Source organism: Dermacentor albipictus, unplaced genomic scaffold (genome assembly GCF_038994185.2).
Source record: "Dermacentor albipictus isolate Rhodes 1998 colony unplaced genomic scaffold, USDA_Dalb.pri_finalv2 scaffold_15, whole genome shotgun sequence".
Classification (NCBI taxonomy): Eukaryota; Metazoa; Arthropoda; class Arachnida; order Ixodida; family Ixodidae; genus Dermacentor; species Dermacentor albipictus.
Window position 1 is genome coordinate 2,699,553 of NW_027225569.1, and position 22,452 is coordinate 2,722,004.

Here is a 22,452-nt window from a genome sequence, read left to right on the forward strand (position 1 = left end):
CACGTAGACGTCTGCATCTATCCAGTAATGATGCCATTTACAAAAATCCTAAACACCAGAGGCCCGCACCTACTCAATCAACGCCAACTCAATTTAAGGAAGAGCTGTTCAAAAGCTGATCGAAACCATCCAGTTTGGGAAAACCTAATTGATGTAGTAGTTTTTTTTTGTGACACGTGAAATACACACCATGAAATGAACGTCTGTTTGTTACCCTTTTGTTCCTGCGGCTGCGAAATCAACGTGCGTAATACCAATTTAATTGTGTCCTGGTTGGTCGTTTGTCAGCACATCTAAAATTAATCTATCGTCTGCTTTCATGCGGGACACCACGTAAAAGGCAGCCATTCTTCTTTACATGGTTTCTCTCTTTTGCGCTGTCATTAGCGCACGCAAATTTCTTCGTACGGGAATTTCATAAAGCGAAGGCGGCTACAGACCATTTTCTTTGCCTAGTTCATGTTCGTTGGCACAAATTACAAACCTAATACTTGGAGGAACATTTCCACTACACTACAGGGGCTCTCTCATTTCTCCAATTCCTCGCAAACACATTGCATTGCTACAGTGACCTTTACAGTGACGTTTCACCACGCACGTCGAAGTTCATTACTAGTACCGCGCCAGCGTCGACTGGCCGGCGAAGCGACGAGCTCAGCAGCGCATGCGCAAGGCCCTACAACACCCCAACCGAGCTTCGCTGCTCATCGGAGAGAGCGAGTGCGCGTGAACGCGGACTCGTCTGACGATCTGGATTAAAGAAAAAAAAGTGTGTCCGAGATATTGACAAAGACAAGTGGTCGCGGTCGCTCTCAATCTTAGCGTATTACAGAAAACGTGGACTGGCGGTGCTTGCTCGAGGGTCAAAAAGTACAATCTTCGAACTAGCGCTCGCGGCGGAACGTGGAGTGCATCCTTCTTCTTGGAACGGTTTGCAATTGACACGATTGAATGTGCCGACCACGCGTCACGGGTCGCGTATAGAGCGAACCTTTGGCAAGAACGCGTCTAGCACAACCGATCGCGGTTGCGATAACCCATCGGTGGTAGCGAAAAAAAAAACAATTCACCCACACGCAGTTTGTAGCAATAAGCGTAAATGTGGTTTTAAATATAGGTTCGCTGGTCACAGTAGAAGGGCACTGAAACTTTCTCATAACGCACACCGCTGTAGTCCACAAAGAACAAAGCGCACAAAATAGCTATGATACAGCCGCACCACATTATTGCGTGTTTTCAGTATTCCATTACTTTTGTGTGCAAGCGCACTAGGGCCACGCAGGCGAGGAGTAAAAGTCAAGGAAAAAAAATGGTACGCGATCCTACGCTTTGAATTGGCTGCTGTGGCACTCGCATTTATGTTCCTTACCTTAGGCGAACGCAATGCGCTAACTGAACTCGAATTTCCAATAACGGAAACTCGTATTTGGCGATTTGGTTGCATTTTTGGCTAATATTTGCGTTTTGCGCCCGAGCATGCGCTTCTCTGCGCTACTCTTTGCCCCATCAATGCCGCTTCACTGCCCTTGAGGGGTGTTTTGCGTTAAGCCGACCCAACAAGTAAAAATTGGAGGACGCTTAAGCTTCGCCTTCAAGAGTGGAACGCGACAGCGTTCCCATCGACCCGCCAAGGGGTGTAAGACAATGCGCTACGGCGCAGGGATCACTTACGAGGCGCCCCGCATCGGACTTTGCGGCCACCTATCACACGGAGAGCGTCGAGCAACGCAGCGTTCGGCGCGGCAACGAAACGTGCGCCTGAGCGAACGGAACGAACCAAAGAACTCGGTGTCTCGGAGGGGGAAACGTTCTACGCCTGCCAAACGTCGTGATCGGCACGGGCAGAGAGATAGATAGATAGTTATCTAAAGAAGGGAACAAACTCGAGGTAATGACACCTTAGTTTAAATCAAGAAAAAGAAATGGGCATGCGCAGGGCATGCAATGTGGGGAGAAGATCATAAAGGTTTACATGACTAAATTGCAGGAGAAGGGAAGCATAGCAGGGAGTGGCAGAAAATTAGGAGGGCAAATTAGATTAGGAAGTGTGCAGGGACTACATGGCGACCGTGACCTGGGTACACGTGACTGGGGTACTTGGATAATTATGGGAGAGGCCTTTGCCCTGCAGTGGGCGCGGCCAGGAGGATGATGATGATGGAAAGGTAGCAACAGTTCTTCATAACATACAGGTTTGAAAGCTGAGGCACCTTTGTACCCTTGAATATATTCGCCACACTTGGCCTTACGACAAGTTTGTTTTCGAGGCGCTCGGTCCTACTGCAGCGAAAATGTGCACACAAAGGCTGCACAGTAGTTGCCAGAAATCGGGCACTCTATTTTTTTTTCACAGGGAACCTTTCTTCCACTAGCAGTGGCGTAGCCAGATATTTCGTTCGGGAAGGGGGGGGGGGGGCTCACATTGCAGCTCGGTCTCAACTTAAGAGGAAGTTCGGGTGCTCGTATCTAAATACATGTATAAGGAGAATTCGTTTTTCTCGGCAACCAATGCACCAAATTTGACAAGGTTTGTTGCATTTAAAAGAAAAACTTAAACTCTAGTGACTGTTGGTTTGAAATTTGTAATTTAGGTTGTCAATTTTTTATTAAAAATTCACCAAAATCGTAAATTTTCAGAAATCTAGGCTATCAGGTTTAAAACTATGTAACTCAGCAATGAAAAATGATATCACAATTCTGCGAATTGCAGCTAATAGTACATCTTCAGCGAACAAAATTTCTATATTACACGTGAATCTCCAGAAAAATAGCTTTATGGAAATACGGCTTTCGCTGAATCCGTGTACACTACGTAACCAATTCACCTAAGATACGGATTGACAAAGCAAATTTGTCCGCTTTGACTGTTATAATAGATGCCGTTTACTGAACAGCGACATGTGTGCTTGATTCAGAGCTATTAGTTTGTAATCGTCGTGCTTCTATTCTTTTTTTTTTAGCTTTCGAGTTTTTCAAAATATTGAAACAATGTTCAGGTGCTAAATCGGAATTCCGCTTCCAACAGACACTACCATTTAACTTTCTCTATCAAATGCAACGAATTTCATTAAAAGCGATCCGGGGGTTATCACAGAAAAGCGTTTCTGCGTTTTACATGTATTTGAATAGGCCGCATCGGAGTTTGGCGCGAGCTAAAGCTTCCTCTCAAACAATTTGTCTGGGGATCAAATACGTGAATAATAACTCCATTGTCATTGCTAAAGATGCTGCAAAGCAATTCTTGAACGCTACGCACTGTCAAAACAAGTAAAATATGTATTTTTTCATAAAAGAATATACTTGTATGGGCCAAACATTGTGCCCAAAATAACCGATATCAATACTTCCATGTTTTTTTTCTCTATTTAATAAGTAAATAAAATATCACACGAACTTTAGAACTATATCAGTTCCAAACCAGCAAGGCAGTGCATGCCGCTGATACGAAAAATGTAAAGGCCATGAAATTAACAAGCTGAGGACAAATATTGTAACGAAACTTTGTCATTCAAGAACCTTGTTTAGATTCTTGTACATATGCAACGGCCAGTGAAAAATCTCAATGACGCTGTCATTTATTCCAATGTATTACGCAGGAGCAGGACCACTAGGGCAGTGGATTTTGGCAGGACGAGCTTGCGTCGGCGCTGTGGTTTACGGAACCAAGCGATGGTGAACTCCAAAATCCAGTGTTGGCTTTGAGTGGGATTCACATTGATTACAAATCCCACGGCTAATCACCCCCCCCTCCCTCCCCCCCCTATGGCTCATTGCAGCGGGCAATCTTTCAAAAACATCGGATAAATAAGAATGCCATTTCTTGGACATATAATTTGCCGATTCTCCCTCCTGGTTCTTTCTTTTGCTTTCATTTATTTTTCTCGAAGGCCGTAATGAAATATTTGATGGTGCGGCTGACAAATTTCCGACGCGACAAGTGCGACGCTACACACAGATAAGGTGGCAGTTCAATACCGGCATCGTTGCGTATAGTATAGGAATGGTGCGTGTCACGTGAGTGCTCGCTTCGAGCTTGTGTTCATCATTTTGATTGAATGAAGCCTCGCCTAAGTGAGCGGGGGCCGATCCCGGATGTAGTGCAATACCGGGCCGACCTGCGGCGGAGGTGAAGCAGGCTTCAAGCACTCCGCGAACTTCCAAAAATAGGTTTAATATCGTGAGTCCATATACAATCCGTATCAGATATTAAACTGATAAGAACAGATACTACATAAAGAGAAGTTTTATTGGCTTCTGTACATTTTCCATTGTGATGTCGCTATACAAGTATGCTTCAGTACAGACGAAATTTTCCTATACAATCAAGTACATATTAAGGTCTGCAGTATGATCCAGTTTCCTGTTTGTTCTTACAATACAAGGATAATTCAAAAAATACATGAATAGATGGATACTTCAATAAATACATGCAATGCAATTAATACAATCAATACAATATCATCATGATCTAAACATTCTTATGCAAACGAACTTATATAAGCTGATTCAACAGACTTATAGAAATGCTAGATTTGTCTTGTTTTTTTTATGTCTATTTTTGTATTCCTTTCCATTTTGTATGCTTTGGCGTTTTACGAATTGAACCAGTAGGAAGGGCTCGAAAGTTAGTATCCGATGAAAGGAATTGTCACTTTGTCCTTCCTTATCAGCCAAAATCGTGTGTGCCATTTTTTTAGGAATTCCTGCATGCCGTTGCTTTCGAGGTCCTTGTTTAAAAAATTGCACATAACAGTCCTTATTTTCTTTAAAACAGGATATGCGGCTTTCTGGGTTCAGGGTGTCTACCAAGTTGACATTTCCAAATTCCCTGAGTTTTCCAGGTTTTCCCTGAGCACCTTTGCGAAATTCCCTGAATGAGCCAGAACTTTGTTTTATGTTAAGACAGGCCGACACCACGTTGCCCGATGCTGTCACTCTCTAGTAAGCATACTGAAACAAAAAAAAAGACTTAATCCAGTTTGAATAGTAAGGAGTAATATCTATTTTGTTTAAAAAGAAAACATAAGGAAGGTGTAAAATGCACAGAGAAAGAATAAAGCCCATTCCAAATTGAGTCGAACATTTTCAAATACGAATGAAAAGGAGATGCATACATAAGTAAACATTTTTTTAATATCAGCTATTTCCATCAACTGATAGCAAGCTCATCTGTATGAGGTCCTGAACTTTGTCACAACTAATTATTAAGGTTCTCTCTCAGCTGCTGGAAAGTCAACCTCAACTGTCCTGACATACTCTCAGCCCGTACACAACATCTCAGTGTTGGGTTTCACTGCTTAAACAATTTATTTTGGTTTGGATGAGGGTCACCTGTGTCTCAGCGTCAGGCAACACTTAGTTATTTTAGCTCAAGCTCCTTCAAAAAGGCGCCGGCAATTCCTTTCCCGTTAATTCCTCAGTGCGTCGGTCCTTTCTGTTCTCATCCTCCTTCTACCACGCTTTCACCACATGGATTATCTGAAGCATCCTCTTGGTCAGATGTACAGTCAACATTTGATTTTTCGGATTTCCGAGGGGCCGCAAAAAAAAACGAAAAAAAACGGGCAGTCTGAAAAAAATTAATGCATGTCTTTAACTGCCTTTAAGGGCTAAAATTACCACAGGCAAGTCTGAAAAAGCTCTGAAGGCCTGCCAGTACGCTTATTAGGCATATCAGGGCTTGTACTGTGACAGGAGACGGGGTGCACGCATGTGTAATTAAGGAATACATACTATGTCCCGTGACAATTCCCCCTTCCCACGGTTGTTATGCTTCACCGCCTGACAATACTGTACCGAGGCGAAGCTAACTTTCGGAGACTGGCATTACGCAACGCGCTGTGCTCTGCGAGTTTCAAAGCCAATCGCGAGGATTACAAAGGCGGAGTCGGTGCCATTGGTGATAGCGGCGAATTCTTTCAATGAAAAACACGGCACCGCACGGCAAGAAGCTTAATAGCGAACATAGAAGCAGCTAGGCCTAACGTTGCCGCGGTGGTGGTTACTGCTGCCAGCGGATCTGCCTGCGAGAGTGCCGGTTCGAGGCGGCGAGATAATCAAAATAGCGGCGGTGGCGGCTTTGATTAATGCCATTTCAGACCTGCAGTCAGGGCAGTATACATTGACTATATGGAGTACGTGGTGGTGCCGCAAAAACCGTGCAAATTATCGGGCATGTCCGAAAAATCGGGTGTCTGGAAAATCGGTCATTAACTACTCTGGCAATACATCGTGCCGATGACACGGCGTCAATGACGATTCGTTGCGATTCCTCTGTTACTGGAGCCAGCATTAACACGACTTTCGTTCCCTTTAAATAAAGTTACAGCTAATTTTCCCTGATGGAAGCACAAATTCTCTGAGTTTTCCCTGAGTTTTTCCAGACTGTTCAAATTCCCTGAGAATTCCCGGTTTTCCCGGTTGGTAGACACCCTGTGGGTTTTTCGTATTAATTCTGCTTTTCCTCTTTCTTTCCGTAAGCAAAACATTATTTTAACATTATATCAATTTTTCGAAGTTGTTTTTGTTTCCATATGGCTTACCTAATTTTGTTTTGGAATCGTTATACGCTAATCTCCAAATTACTTTGGCAGGGGGGCCACCTTTGAATACATGTCCTTGAGTTTCTGATGCAGCGCAGTTGGGGCATCGGTCCGTTTGCGTCATTCCAAATTTAGCTACACGTACTTTTGTTGGTAGGGCAGCCTACTTTCTCTTCCATTTGAAGTCTTGTATTTTGTATGGGAGATTGGTTCCTTTCCCGAACCTCCATTTTTGCGTATTGGTCTTGTTGATATCTTGGGTTTTCAGTCATCTGACGGCCATTGCCGTGCTCGCGTCTGTGGGCTTGATTTCTGCGATGGTAGTTTCCGGACAAATTTCTTCTATTGCTTTTTTTGTGTTAATCGCCGTTTTGTAGAATTTTGATGGTATTTCCGATCTTGGGCCGTGTCATTTCTTGTCTGGAATGTGTTGATCAAGCGTGCTTAGCCAATACCGAAGTACCGAAATTCCCCTGTATTGTGGTGCGTTCGCCAATGCAACAACCGTTCTGGCAGCTAGAGTTCATCCTATGAGAGCTACGTTGGGTATTCCCCAGCCACCTCTGGATGGTGGCAATCTCATGACATTCTGTGTTACTGGCGCTGGTTTGTCGCTCCAGAGATGACGTCCTATCACGGTCGTTAATTAATTGGTTACAAGGCTAGGCATGGTCGTAACTCTCGCCACATATTATGCTGGGGCACACTTGTGCTATAGTCAACCGTGCGATTATTCTTTCATGTCGTCGTCGCTTGAGGATGACCCTTCAGCCTGTTTGAGGAAAGCGTCCGAGGTTTTTTTTTTTGTAATCTACGAATTGCATCGCGTCATACGAAATACATACGTCATTTCATACGAAATACATCACGTCGCATCAGCTTTGATGCGACGTGATGTATTTGGATGATGAGAATCCACTTCGCTTGCTTTCTCTTTGTCCAAGCTGTGTTTTCCCTCTTCTATTCAATCTCAAGCGGCGTCTTTCTTTCTTTTGTTTTTGTCGTTCATCGGACACTCCGCTAGTGTCTGGTGTGTTATTCAAGGTAGTTTTCTCACTTTTTGCTGGTTTTTCCTTGACGGGAGTCGTCTCGGGGATTGCATAGGCGCCGCTGGCTGTTATTGGCCGGTCATCTGTTTTCAGAAATGTTCATTTTCTTGCAGTGTAGAAGTCTTTTGATTACACTTGGTCATCACCAGACTAAGGACAGAGACTGGGATGTCGGTGTCGTGACGTCTGATGAGTTTTCGTCCGTTTGTCTGGTCGGAGTCACTTCAGTCTCTGTTGAAGTCGTATCGCCTAGCTATTCGACTTTGACGCTTTGTGATGAGCCACCAATAGAAGGGCGGTTTCTTCTGTCATTTTTCACTTTCATCACGCTCTTCCCAATAATCGGGTGAAGGTGTTGGCGTTCGCGTGGTGCGTGGTTTCAATACTTCTAGTGTGGACTTGACAGGCTCGAATTTGTGCAGGGTAGGAGACGTCATGGGTTCATGGTTGGACCGTATAAATTTAGTGGATGGAGTTCCACGGGCCGCTGCAACGTACGACTTTTTCCGGAAACAGGATTTAGCGGCACGGTGTCCGCCACACCACTTGCATTCTTCTACGCAAGTTTCAGTGTCATGTCCAAACGTGCCGCAACGCTTGCAGTAAGGAGATGTTCAAGCAGTTCCCATGTGCCCATCGCTTCCGCACCTCGTACAAACTCGGCGCATACCACGATACTCAAACATGACTCGGTGGCCCTGAATGGTCATGAAGTCATGATTCGGGCCAATCGAACACGCTCAACTTGTTGTGGTGGCTAAGTACACTTGAGTGTGATACTCCTTTCACTTTACCATACGGTTGCAAGGAAAACAGTAGGGCATCATCAGGAATGTACATTGGGAGCCTATAAACATTTACAAAAGTTGTTTGTGGCCCTACTGCTTCCACAGATATTTTGACATGGTTCACGCGGAAACCTTCTGCTACCATGAGTTTGGTCGCCTGTGCGGCCGTACGCATGCATACTAGAAACCTAGTTCCCTCCATGTGTTGTAGGCCTAACACACTATCATCTCCTGCAGTTAGTTCTATCGCCTCTATGAGATCGTCTACGGACACGTCACAATCAGGTGCGTTGAACAAGAAACAGTTCTCACTCAGGGGGGTCTCACGGATTGTGTCCATCTCGGGGGCCATGGCACCAAAGGCGCTGGTTGCCACTAAGACAGGTAGCTCGTTCCGGCAGACTGGTGGTGTGCAGTAGGCGCTAGACGCCTCTGCACTCTGGTAGGGCAGCGATTCAGCAGGAGAGGCTGGGTCCACAGCAGGCTGATGTGTCCTAATGGATGAAGTTGGCAGCTCTGGGAACCTCAACAGGGCCAAGCTCATTGGCGGTTCAGTAAGGGGGCGCCAGAAAGTCCCCCCTCGGTAGAACGTCTCGGACGACAGGATCCGTGACTGCAAGCAGGAGAGGCCAACCAGGGTTGGGACAATCCTGGTGACAGTGCAGCACGGGTCCAGCTGAGGAGGGCCAGTCCTGGTGGCAGTGCACCAGGGTTCCAAGCCTCTCATTGCCCTTGTGCCAGTGCAGCACGGGGCCATAGGAGGTGGGCCAGTCCCGGAGGCAGTGTACCAAGGGTCCAAGCTACGGAGGAGGTGGGCCAGTGCCGGAGGTAGTGCACCATGGGCCCAAGCTCCAGAGGAGGTGGGCCAATCCCGGAGGCAGTGCGCCAGGGGTCCAAGCTCCGGAGGAGGTGGGCCACTCCCGGAGGCAGTGCACCAGGGGTCCAACTTCTCTAGGTCCAGGATCAGCTCCGAGTTGAGGACTTGTAGACGCTCGTACGGGCACACTTAGGACCACGGGAGGTCCAAGGTGCCGAAAGAGCAGATACTACAATACTCACCAAGAGAAGTTTTATTTGCTCGTATACATTATCCATTTTGATGTCACAATACATGTATGCTTCAGTACAGATCAGATTTTCTATACAAACAAGTATATCTCCAGTTGCTACAATACAAGGAGATTCATATGAATGCATGCAATGCAGTGGGTACAATGAGTACAATGTCAACGTGGACTATACAATTTATTACAATCAAACTTGTCAAATCCTATGTAGTAGAATTATACAATTCCTAGGTTGGAGCCATTGAGTTAGTTGAGCCATTAAAGGCTCAAAGGTCAGTAATCGACAATAGGAATTCTCACCTTGTCCTTCCTTACTAACCAGAATCTTGTGTGCCATTTTTTTTAGAAATTCTTGCATGCCATTACTTTCAAGTTCGTGGTTTAAGAAATTGCACATTACAGTCCTTATTTTCTTCAATATAGGATATGCGGCTTTCTGTGGTTTTCGCGTTATTTCTGCTTTCCCCCGTCTTTTCCATAAACAAAACATAATTACTATTGCCAACAATTTTTCGAAGTTGTTTTTGTTCCTATATGGTTTACCTAAGTTTGTTTTGAAATGGATAGAAGCCAATCTCCAGATTATTTTGGCAGGAGGGCAGCCTTTGAATACGTGTTGTTGAGTTTCCGGCGCAGTGCAATTCGGACATCGGTCCGTCTGCGTGATTCCAAATTTGGCCAGGCGTGTTTTTGTAGGTAAGACACCCCATCTTCTTTTCCATTCGAAGTCATGCATATCATGTATGAGATTGGTAGCCTTCCAAAACTTCCATTTTTGGGTATTGGTTTTGTTCAGGTGTTCGGAATGGCCATAGCAGTGCTTGCGTCTATGGGTTTGATTTCTTCAATGGCAGCCTCCGGACAGATTTCTTGTATTGCTTTTTTTTTGTAGTGATGACTCTTTTGTAGAATTTTGCTGGTATTTACGATTTTGGGCCGTACCATTTCTTGTCTGTAATGTGATGGTCAAGCGTACTTAACCAGTACCGTAGAACTGGCATTCCCCTGTACTGTGGTGCATTAGCCAATGCCACGACAGTTTTCGCAGCCAGCGTTTTCGCTATAAGAGCAACGTTGGGTATTCCCAAGCCTCCTCTTGATGCTGGCAATCTAATGATGCTCTGAGTTACTGGAGCTGGTTTGTCGCTCCATAGGTAACGTCCTATGAGGGTTGTTAGTTTCCTGGCCACCAGTCTAGGCATGGTCGTCGCTCTCGCCACATAAAATGCTGGGGCACACAGTTTCGATTTGATTGCTGCTGCTTTTTCCCACAGACTCGCCGGCCGGTTTAGTTCTTGTTCCACGAAGTGTGCTGCTTTCCTTAGTGGTTCATTCCATGTTTTTGCTGTGATATCCCCTGCTTCGAACCAAATGACGAGAACTTTAACTACTTCCACAATGTGTACATCCTGTAGTGCAATACTTCCCGGTGGGCCAAAACAAGGTGATTTGCTTTTTTTGTGAGTTATTTTGGCCCCCTATGCAGTCGCGTACTCTTCAAAAATCCGTCGAAAGGCATGATAGCTATCTTCGTTTTTTATGAATAATGAAATATCGTCTGCAAAGGCTGCTATTTTATTTTCCTGTTTTCCTGGTAGGAGAAAACCCCTAATTATGTTATTGTGCTCAACGGCTCTTAACAAGGGATCTAGGGACAGGACGAAGAGTCCTGGTGACAGGCTGCATCCTTGTCAACCCCTCTAGTCACTGCGAATGTCTCTTTTACAAAATTATTAATTTGAATTTCACTTGTCATTCCATGGTATAATGTTTTAATGATGTCTACGAATGTTGTTGGAATTCCAAATTTTTCCATAGTATTGTATATGTAATGATGCTTCACTCGGTCGTATGCTTTTTCTTGATCTAATGAAATGAAGATGCCTTTACATTCTTTTTGTTTTGCATATGCAAAGGTGTCTCTGGTGGTTATTAGTAAGGCGTAAATTGATCTTCCGGGAACTGCTGCAGCTTGAAAATCGGATATAACCTCGGGTAGTATACTGCTGAGTCTGTGCGCTAGTAACGTTGTTCCCACTTTATAGTCAGTATTAAGTAGCGTTATCGGTCTCCATCCATTAACATCTAATGGATCACTGTTAGGTTTGGATAACAGTATAATACGTCCCTTAGCGAACGACGGCGGTTTTTCCTTGTTTAGAATGAGGTTGTTTAGGGTTTGCACTAGTTTGGAACCAATCACATCAAAGAAGGTGAAGTAGAACCCGCTCAAAATTCCGTCAGGACCAGGTGCCGATTTATGTGTCATTTTCTTAATTATATTTAATACTTCTTGTTTTGTTGTTGGTGCGCATAGTTGCTCCTTGCTTTCTTTACCTATTTGGGGAAGATTTTCTAATAGGCCGGTGATGTTGTATTGCTGGTTTGGATGTTCTTCCTGCAAAATTTTCTTCAAATGCTCTAGAAATTCCTCAGTAATGAATTCTTGGTCTGTTGTGATAGTGCCGTTGTTTAATCTTATTTTATCTATCCTTGTTGGGTTTCTATTACGGATTGGATACCGTGTTCTGTCTCCCAAATCAGTTGATTCAACGCTTTGATTGTCAACTTGCATTCTCTCGATGGCTTTGGTTTTATTCAGCCGTTCCTTGTATTTGTGTCGTAGGCAGTCCACATACTCATGCATACAGCATGTCATTTCCCCTCCTCTCTCAATGATTCTTATTCTTCTTAGAATTTCATTAAGATCTTTGGTGTGTCTTTTTTTTCTATTTTGACCAGCTTCAATAAGTATTTTTTTTCCATTCCTCTTTTGGGTCATCCCAATTTCCGTGGTTGTTCTTTTCCAAGCTTGCTTGCAGTCTCAGTCTTATCCATTCTATTTCTTCTTGGTCGTGTAGCAGAGTTGGGTCCATACGCCACAGTCCTGTGTTATATGGTTGCCCTTCCATTCCACTAAGTTTGAATATGACCGGATTGTGGTCGCTAAAAGGTTTACGTCCAGTTGGTCCTTGTATCGTTTTAATCTCCATGAGGTCCTTTAATAGGTAAGGTGATATATAGACCCTATCTAATCGGCTTTCGGTATGACCACAGGTTCTAGTACTTGTAACATATCTCCGTGGGACCAAATCCATGCATCTGACATGTTATGGTGCTGAAGCAAATTTTTAACCTCTTTTGCGTGATAGGTTGAACGCCCACGTCCAGGGCCTCGTATATCTGTGTTGCTATCGAGGACACAATTAAAATCACCGAGTAATATACATTGAGAATGACTATGCATGTAGTCCCACAGATTGAGGAAAAATTCATTGGTTAAGCTTCTTGTCACTGACGCATATATATTAATTACTCGACTCTTCCTACCACCTAAATATAGATCGACGTATACAATGCGCCCTTTTGTATCGCATGTGCAAAATTCACAACTGCGGTATCTATTTGAAATGAAGATAATACCAGTACCGCAAGCTTTGCTGTTCGTTAGCGAGAAAAAAACCATCTATGCCATGTAGTTCTTTGAATGCCTTTAGGTACTGTGGGGTTCGGAAGTTTGTTTCTTGAAGGAATAGGATATCGATTTCCTGTTCGTGAGCGAATCCTAATAATTGTTTTTGTTTATCAATATTTCGTATGCCTCTGACATTAAATGACATGCAGTGAAGTGTAGCCATTTCTCGGTTTTATTTTTTTTGGTAATGATTCAACCAATTTGCAAGGAGGAAGGGAAGGGACATAGGTTGATATAGCATTCAGTTATGCCATAGTCAACCATGCGGTTATTCTCTCATGTCATCATCGCTTGAGGACGACCCTTCATCCTGTTTGGGCGAAAGCGTCCTAGCTTTTTTGGATTGTAATCTGTGGACTGCGTCGCTATCACTACTCGTGTCTGCCTTGATGCGACGAGATGTATTTGGATGGTGAGGATCCGCATCGCTTGTTTTTTCTTTATCCAGGCTGTGTTTGCCCTCTTTTGTTCTTATGTTCGATCTCGAGCGTCGTCGTTCTTTCTTTTGTTTTTGTCGGTCATCATGCCCTCCGCTAGGGTCTGATGTGGTATTTACAGTCGGTTTAGTTGTTTTTTCCTTAGTTGGAGTCGTCTCAGGAATCGCATAGGTGCCGCTAGCCGTTATTGGCCGGTCATTTTCTGTTGTGGTATTCAACGTAGGTTGTTCACTTTTGGCTATTTTCCCTTTGGTTGAAGACTTCTCGGGGATTGCGTGTGAACCACTTGCCGTTATGGGCCGGTCATCACTGCTTTCAGAACTGTACGCTTTCTTGCATTGTAGTAGTTCTTTTGCTTCCCCTTTGTTGTCATCAGACTGTGGGGACAGAGACTGCAATGTTGATGTCGAGACGTCAGATGTGATTTCATCCGTTTGGGTGGTTGGAGTCACCTCAGTGTCTGTTGAAGTCGTGTTACCAAGCTCTTCGACGTCAACGCTTTCAGATGAGCCACTACTAGTTTGGTGGTTTTTCTGTCGTTGTCGCTTGCATCACGCTCATCCCAGTAATTGGGTGAAGCTGCAGACATTTGCGTGGTGCGTGGTTTTAGTACCTCTAGAGTAGACTTGACAGGCTCCAGTTTGTGCAGGGTGTGGGATCGTATGGGTTCTTGAAAGGAACTCATGACATTAGTGGATGGAGATCCGCGGGCCGCTGCAACGTATGATTTTTTTCGGAAGCAGGATTTAGTGGCATGTTGTCCGCCACACCGCTTACATTCTTCTGCACATGTTTCCGTTTCATGGCCGAATGTGCCGTAACGCTTGCAGTAAGGTGATGTGCACGCAGTTGCCATATGCCCATCGCTTCCACACCTCGCACAAACTCGACGCATGCCGCGGTACTCGAACATAACTCGGTGACCCTGAATGGTCATGAAGTTGGGCACTGGCCTACTCATTTTCATTCGGGCCTCTCGAACGCCGCTTAACTTGTTATGACGGCTGAGAACACTTGAATGTGACACACCTTTCACTTTATCATATGGTTGTAATGCGAACAGTGGGGCATCGTCGGGAATGTACATAGGTAGCCTATACACATTCACAAACGTAGTTGGTGGCCCTACTGCTTCTACCGATCCCTTGACGTGGTTAACACGGAAACCTTCAGCTACCATTAGCCTGGTCGCCTGTGCGGCTGTACGCACGCAGACTAGGAACCTAGTTCCAGCCATGTGTTGGAGGCCCAACACACTATCGTCTCCTGCAGTAAGCTCTATCGCGTCTATGAGGTCATCGACAGACACGTCACCATCAGGCGCGTTAAACATGAAACAGTTCTCCCTCAGAGGGGTCTCACGAATTGGGTCCATCTCGGGGGCCATGGCCGCAGAGGCGCTGGTTGCCACCAAGACAGGAGGCTCGATCTGGTAGACTGATGGTGTGCAGATGGCGCAAGACGCCTCTGCATTCTGGTAGTGTGTAGACCGGTGACGTCGAGGTTCAGCAGGAGCTGCTGGTGCCTCGGTAGTCCCCGGTGCTTGCAGAGGGCCGCGAAGAGGTCCTTTCAGGTGCCTGGGTCATCAGTTGTCTGCCGGGTCGCTGATGGTGTCCCAGCAGCAACCCAAGGAAGATCGGCTCCAGACCAGTGGAGCCCAGGGGCAGCTCACTCCGGACGAACCTGGAGATGGTGTTCCCGCGAGCCAGGGCCGTATCCAGGTGGGCCGGTCCTGGAGATAGCGCAGCCAGGGGCCAGGGCCCGATCCAGGAGGGCCGGTCCTGGAGGTTGTGCAACTGCAAGCCGGGTCCGGATCCAAGTGGGCCAGTCCCGGAGGCAGTGCAAGAGGGGTCCACGACCAGATCCCGGAGGTGGTGCAAAATCGAGCCAGGCAGGTCCAGGGTCCGGTCCAGGTCCCAGGAACAGGACTTGTACACGCTCGGGCGGGCACACTTGCGACCTGGGGAGGTCCCAGGTGCCGAAAAGAGCAGATACGAAATACTACAAAGGGAAGGTTTTATTCTACCAACAACAAAATGCATGGTATCATAATTTCCAATACACAGTGTTCTCATTGCTATACATTTTTGGTACTTGCATAATATTTGCGTAGTGAGCTCGTTGCTCTCTGTACATCCAGTCTGCGCGTATCTTTACACAATTCTAGTGTTGGACAACAGTCGCAAGAGAGAAAAAGGCGGTCATTGAGAACAGGTAAGACAGTAAACTTCGATGAGTCTTTGTGGTACCGATGCTTATATCTGTTAGTGGCTGCCGTCGCAGCGTCAGTGACAGCACTTGGCGCTACATGTTGCCGCAACTTGTGCGGTTGTATGTGGTGTGAGGGGGGGGGGGTATTAATAAGGTGTTAAAGGTAGGGAGAGTTGTCCGTTTTTATGAATGAAGAATTTTGTATGCCAACGCCGGAGGAAGCTTTCCTCCCCGGTGGCTCCGATTTCTTCATGCAGGTGGTTCCATAGAAGGAGGCTGATTTTCTGGAGGGTGGGGTATGCCGCCCTTACTGGCTTTGTCCTTACTTCGGCAAGACATCTGCGTTTCCATATGGCATACATGTTGCATGCCAGCACCAGGGTATCAAATCTGCCTTTAGATTTTTTTTTGGTGTAGCGGTGACCGTACCCCAAAAACCTTGGATACTAGCTGCCATACTATCTTGGCAGCGGCACACTCAAAAAGGGCGTGATCCGTGGTTTCAATGTGTTTGCAGTTCGGGCAGTGGTTGTTTGGCACAATGCCCATTCGGTGTAACCTTTGGCGCGTTGGGAGGACTTGCCACTGTCTTTTAAGTTCAAAGTCTCGTACTTCCTTGGAAAGCCTCACGTTCCTTAGGAGGTTTTCTTTGACGTATTCCATTTTTGTCTTATCCTCCTCGGAGTGTTGCTTTAGCGTCAGGGTCTCGTTAATGCGAGCGGGTGAGTCTGTATCGATTTTTACGTCCGGGGCCTCTTTTTCTAACATGGCCTTGGTGTTTATCGCGGCCTTATAAAATTCGGAGGGGGATTCGTCGAGTGGTCCTGGGGTACCGTTGTGGTCTACGATACTGCGGTACGTGCTGTTCCAGTATTTCATTAGGCTCTTGCCGACTTAGTTGGTCGAGTTGTCGAGGAAACGTGCCGTTTTCAGAGCTAAAAGCCGGGAAGTTGTCTTGACGTGGAGGAGGCCGAGACCACCACACGACGTCGCAAGTTGCAGGATGTTCCGTTTTATTGGGGGGTGTTTGTTATCCCATAGAAAAGCTGTGATCATTTTGTTGAGCTTGGTAATTGTTTTACTCGGCATTAAGCCTATGCGACTTGTATAACTGGCGTAGCCGCAAACTGCGGTTTTAATTGCGAGAGCCTTGTCTGTCAAGGTTAGGTCCATTTGTTCTAACTTGTAGAGTGCTTGTGCTGCTTTTGTGGAAGCGACCTGCCATGTAGTTGGCGCTACTCCTGTTTGCGTAAAATACATTCCGAGTACCTTCACAGTGTTGACTCGTTGCAGGTTGCCGGTTGCATTCGATGGGAAGGAGCCGAATATTAGCACCTTGCTATTCCCTTCATTTAACGCGGCGCCAGACAGCGTTGCATACTCTTCAAAAATCGATCTGAAGTGCCTGAGACTTGATTCGTTGCGAATAAAGACGGAAAGATCGTCTGCGTAAGCCATTATTTTTACTTCTTCCTGTCCTGTCATCGGGAAACCACGGATGCGTTCTTCTCCGATGATGCGAGTAAGCAAGGGTTCTAAGGAAATGACAAACAGGGTTGGTCCTAGAGGGCATCCCTGCCGTATTCCCCGCTTATAAAGAAATTCCTGTGTGATGGTCCTGTTTATTTGTATGCTGCAAGTCATATTACTGTATAAAAGCTTAATTATCTCGATAAATTCTATGGGAAAACAGAAATATTCCATTACTGTGTAAAAATAATCGTGGTTGACTCGGTCAAGGGCTTTTGCCTGATCTAGCGAAAGAAAGGCACCGCTTATCTGTTTTACTGTCGCGTATTCGAAGACATCTCGTGTTAAAGTCAAGTTTGCAAAGATGGATCGGCCGGGGACCGCACATGTTTGATAAGGGGATATTAACTTGGGGAGAGCGTGTTTGATTCTGTTATTTAATACAGCTGCTGCGATTTTATAATCCGTGTTTAGTAGGGTGATTGGACGCCACGATTGTGGGCAGTTCGGTTGGGCGCCTTCTTTGAGGAAGAGTACGATTCGCCCTTTCCCAAAGGAGGGGGGCTTTTCCCGTTCGCGTAAGATCATGTTGATCATGCGGCAGAGCGCTTCACCTACTTGCTCAAAAAAGGTTACATAAAAGCCGCTAGTTATGCCGTCGCATCCTGGGGCTGATGCGTGTGTCATATTTTTCATGGTGTTTTTGAGTTCCTTGGGTGTGACGTCATCACAGAGGTGGATTCGTTCCAGTTGGTCAAGGTGCTGCAGCTTTCAACATAGTTTATCACAGTTCCGTACGTCTTTATCGGCTTCAATTTTATCTTCCCCGAACTGTTTTTTAAAGTGGGCTAGGAAAATGTCTTGAATTTCTGTGGGTTCGTTTGTGGTTGTACCATCCTCTCTTATCGCTTCTGTTATTATTTTTGGGGCGTTACTTCCTGCGCTATAAATGTTTTCTTCCGTAATGGCCTGTAGTGGGCATGGATCGTGCCGTACGCGGTTAGTGCGCTGTTCCATGAGGCGATCGTACTTTCTTTGCAGTATCTGCAAATACGAGCCGGTACAGGTGGTTAGGGTATCGGCTCGCTGGATGATCCGCATGCGTCTTAGCAATTCATTTAATTCGGCAGTGTACTTCCTGTGCCGCGCCTTGCCCTCGCTTTGTAGCGCCGTGATCCATTCTTCCTTGAGATTCTCCCATGTTACTGGGGTCATGTCTGTCATTTGCTCGGTGATTGCACTTAATGTGTGTTTCAGGTTTTCTGTGCAGATGTCCTGTAGTATGGCAGTGTCGAGTCGCCAACCTCCGGTACTTGCTGCCTGCCTTGGGAGGCCCCGTATCATACAGACCACTGGGAGGTGGTCGATTTTTTTCTGCAGTATCGGCGGGAGGTTGGCGACCATGCACGTTTCGAGTTTGGGGACAAGAAAGTCCGGGATGTATATCCTGTCGATTCTGCTCTTGGTGCGGGTGGAGATGCGGGTAGGTTTAAACTGGTCATCATGGAGGTAAACCCATGCGTCTGTGAGGTACAAGTGGCGAAGGATTTTGCTAAGCTCTTTTGAGTTATAAGTTGATCCTCCTTGCCCTGGGCCTCTAATATCTCTCGTGGAGTTGATGACACAGTTAAATTCACCGAGAAGAACGTACGGCATATTTTCTAGAAGTAGAGGGTGGAGAGTTTTGAAAAAATCGTTCGTGTCTGAACGCGTTGCCGGGGCATAGATGTTTACAAATCGTATTTTCCTGTCATCTATATGGACGTCTAACATCAGGGTCCGACCATGTGCTCCATAGAAGCAATGCGCCTGTCTTCTGAACCTGCCTGATACAAAAATGGCTCCGACGCCGCACGCTCGGGCGTTTGTTAATGAGAAGAAAGCGTCCACTTGAAAGTCTCGTTTAAAGACCGCCACGTCGAGCAGGGTCCTCAGATTGGCTTCTTGAATGAAGTGGAGGTCTAATCCTTCTTCCCTTGCGAAATTCATAATTTCGCGTTGCTTGGTTTTATCGCGGAAACCCCTGACGTTTAGTGACGCAAATTTAAGATAGGCCATTGGTTCGTGGCTCGTCCGGTAACTTAGGAGTTAGAAAGAGTAAAAAAAAAGAAAGGCAGGGCTGAGGGGGGCATTATATGGCATGGCCCTTTCACTCGATTGGTGGAGCCTTTGTTTGTGACGGCCGTCCAATGGGCGGACTCTGATGCAGACTTGTACGGGTGATCTTAAAGGGGCTATGGAGGGGGGCGTGTTCCACGCGCCACGTTGCTGGGCGCGGTGTTCGCGACATGATAGTGGCGAGGGGGTTAGACGTACGCACGCACACGCGCTGTCTTGTTCATCGCGCTTTCAGGCGTACCGGAAGAAGGGAGGGGGGGGGGGCTCTTTTCATCTGTTTTTCTCATTGCTTTCATGCGCTCCTGCTTGACGCGCTTCTTATCGCGTTTACGGCGAGCATGACATCACAGTGCGACTATGGTGGGGGGATTCCCCCGAGTGTTGTATTTTCTGTGACGTCCATGTCACTTTCGCCCGCTTGCTGAGTTGTTTTTCCTGGCGGCGGGGAGCCCTTTCTCGGGATCTTGTGGGGCATTTTCGATTCACCGTCGCTGCTTGTTTGCTCCTCTTTCACGCGTCTTTGGGTATCAGGGCTTGGCCGCTCTTTGGTGTGTTTTTTTTCTCCGCCACCCCTTCTACCAGATCTGGACCTGTGCCTTTGCTGGGTTGGTACCTGGGAACTTATGGCCGGTGTAGTTGGGGCGCGACCGCTCCGTCCTTTCAGTGTGCCCTTGCCAGTTGGGTCTTCTTCGTTCTGCTTCGGTGGTTCTTTTAAAGGGGGGGTTCTGTCTTCGGTCCCTCAGTAGGTAACCCGGCACTCTGTTTTTGTGGTACCTCAGTGGAGAGCTTTTCTTTCTGTGTTCTATCCTCGGGAATATCGTACCGCCCGCTGCTGACGATCGGGGCATCTTCAAAAGTGTTGCTTCGCCCGGGGGAGGGTTGTTTGGGGTCGTTTGATTTTTCTTTCCCGCCTTCGCTCTCTGAGTCTGCCGTTTGTTGTGCTGATTGCGGCTCGCTTGTTTCTCTGGCACTATCAGTCTCCGTGGCGGCTAGATTGCGGGGCGCGTCGTCTTTCATTACCTTATCTTGGTTCTTTTCGTCAATGGCACTTTGCGATAGCCGATCTGTTGGATCTGTGCTTATGTCGCTGTCGCTCGTCTGGGTGCTTTCTGCGCCCAGCCAGAAATCGTGCGTTCTTTTTTTTTAGGGGAGGGCCTAGGTTGCTCGGTTGAAGGACTTGCAAGCATGGCGTAGGACTTCCTGCTGTCGGCGGGAAGTCTTGGTTCAGTTGGGCGTTTCTTGTCTGCTCCTGCTCAGTGGGCGTATGTCGCCCAACAACACCCGCATAGGATCTAGGGTATGCCTTTCCGCGGAAGCACGCTTTGGTTCCATGGCTGCCTCCGCATTTATGGCACTCTTCTTCACAGCCCTCGGTTGCATGGCCAAAAATGCCGCAACGTTTGCAGTACTGTGCAGTGCATACTGTGGCTATGTGGCTGCCAGCACCGCACCTCGCGCAAACGCGCCTCATACCTCGGTATTCACACATTATTCGGCACCCATGCACCGTTAAGAAATTTGGGATCGCCCTGCGCATTTCGATTCTGACGACACGGACCCCGTTGAGCTTATTTTGGCGGTTAGCCACCCTTGCAAAGGCAACACTCTTAATTTTTCCGTAGGGCTGCAGAGCAAGCGCTAAAGTATCAGCAGACATATAAATCGGGTATCTATACACGTTGACGAAGGTGACTGGCGGGCCGACAGCGCCTACAGGTACTTTGGTGTGATTCACATGGAAGCCTTCGGCCACCATGAGCTTAGTCGCCTGTGCGGCGGTTCTTGTACAGACTAGAAACTTCGAGCCGCCCATGTGCTGTAGAGCTAGGACGCTGTCGTCCCCCGCAGTCGCCTCGATAGCATCAATCAAATCATCCACAGATACATCACCCTCAGGGGCATCAAATGTAAAACAATTCTCCCGCTGTGGGATCTCACAACTTTGGTCCAACGCCTGGGGGGCGTGGCTGCCAGAAGCGTGGCCTCCGGGATTCATGGTGGACTGGTTGCACTTGTGCTGTACAGCAGGCGCTGGAAGCGTCGCTGTACTCTGGTTGAGGGTAGGCTCAGCAGGTGGCGCTGGCTCCATTGGGGTCAGGGGGGTTGGTCGACGGCTCGACAGGGGGCGCTCGCAGAGGTGCGGGCTCCCGGGAACATGGGCCGCTCGGCGAGCGTTGGGGGGAGATGAGGCCCACCGGGTTGCTCCGCTGCTCAGCAGATGGCGCTCGGGCAGGCAGGTGGGCAGGCTGGCGGGGTGCTCCTGGTTGATAGGCTCTCGTAGACTCCTGGAGGTCCGCCGTGGTCCCGACGCGACCTCCGGGGTGACTGTGAAGACGCTTGACGAAGTCTTCTCGGCCTGGGGCAGCGATCTTAGCCAAAAGGCCGAGAAGCGATGTCCTCCACTTCACTGCATTGTACTACTGCCTAGTGGGCGCCCTGCCGACGTTGGTAACCTCAGCAACAGCGTGGGCAATTTTATAAAGTTCAGCCTGTCTAGAGACTCTATGCTCTCTATCTCACGAATGAACTCGCGACGCCTCAGTCGTTCACTGCTAACGAAACGCTGTCGCGTAACAACTAGACCCGAGTGCCAGCAAGTTTGTAAGGCAAAACTAACGAAGGCAACCTCTTAGAGAACGGAACAGGCGAGCGGAAAACACGTGCAAGGGGAATGCTTACTTCCGTCTGAATGCGACCGCTCAAGGTCACCTTCTTTGAGGCCTTCGTTTCGAGCCCGTGCGCAAGTGTCAATAAATAAATAAAATAAATTAAGTTGTCCCTACTCTAGTGCCTTCTGCTCTTTTACAAACAATGGATGTCTCACCACATGGCTCCCGAGGTTGTCCCCGCTCTGGAGCTCTTGACGTTTTGGCTCCTTTGACCCTGCTCTTAGCAGACTGTGGCTCCGAACATGGCAGCCACACAAAGACACAGCAAACAACACAAATTTTTGCATGCAAATTCTAGCAATTAGGGAATTGATCCCTGCAAACTCATGCTTGGAAATTATTCCTGGGGGTTTACTGAATGTGTTCAAATAAATATTTTTCGTCCACTGCACTTATTAAGGGCGGATGAGTGAGGATTAAGCTGCTATATAATCCGTTGCTTGAAACGGCCTCGGTTTGTTTACCTAACTTTAAATGAAGAAATATACCAAGCCCTCGAACATTTGCTCAAGCTGTTGTTGTAATGATGGGGCCTACCATGCAAAAAGAAGCTGTAAGTTTAATTCAAGGTTTGTATGTTGGGTATTTAGTCAGATGTCATCGGATTTATCTCCGTTGTTTTCTGC

At 47.0% G+C, this 22,452-nt stretch overlaps 1 pseudogene; it reads right to left on the reverse strand.

Moving 5' to 3' along the window:
• Positions 1-4,072: 4,072 nt before the first annotated feature.
• Positions 4,073-4,246, reverse strand: LOC135913440 (U2 spliceosomal RNA; annotated as a pseudogene).
• Positions 4,247-22,452: the final 18,206 nt, after the last annotated feature.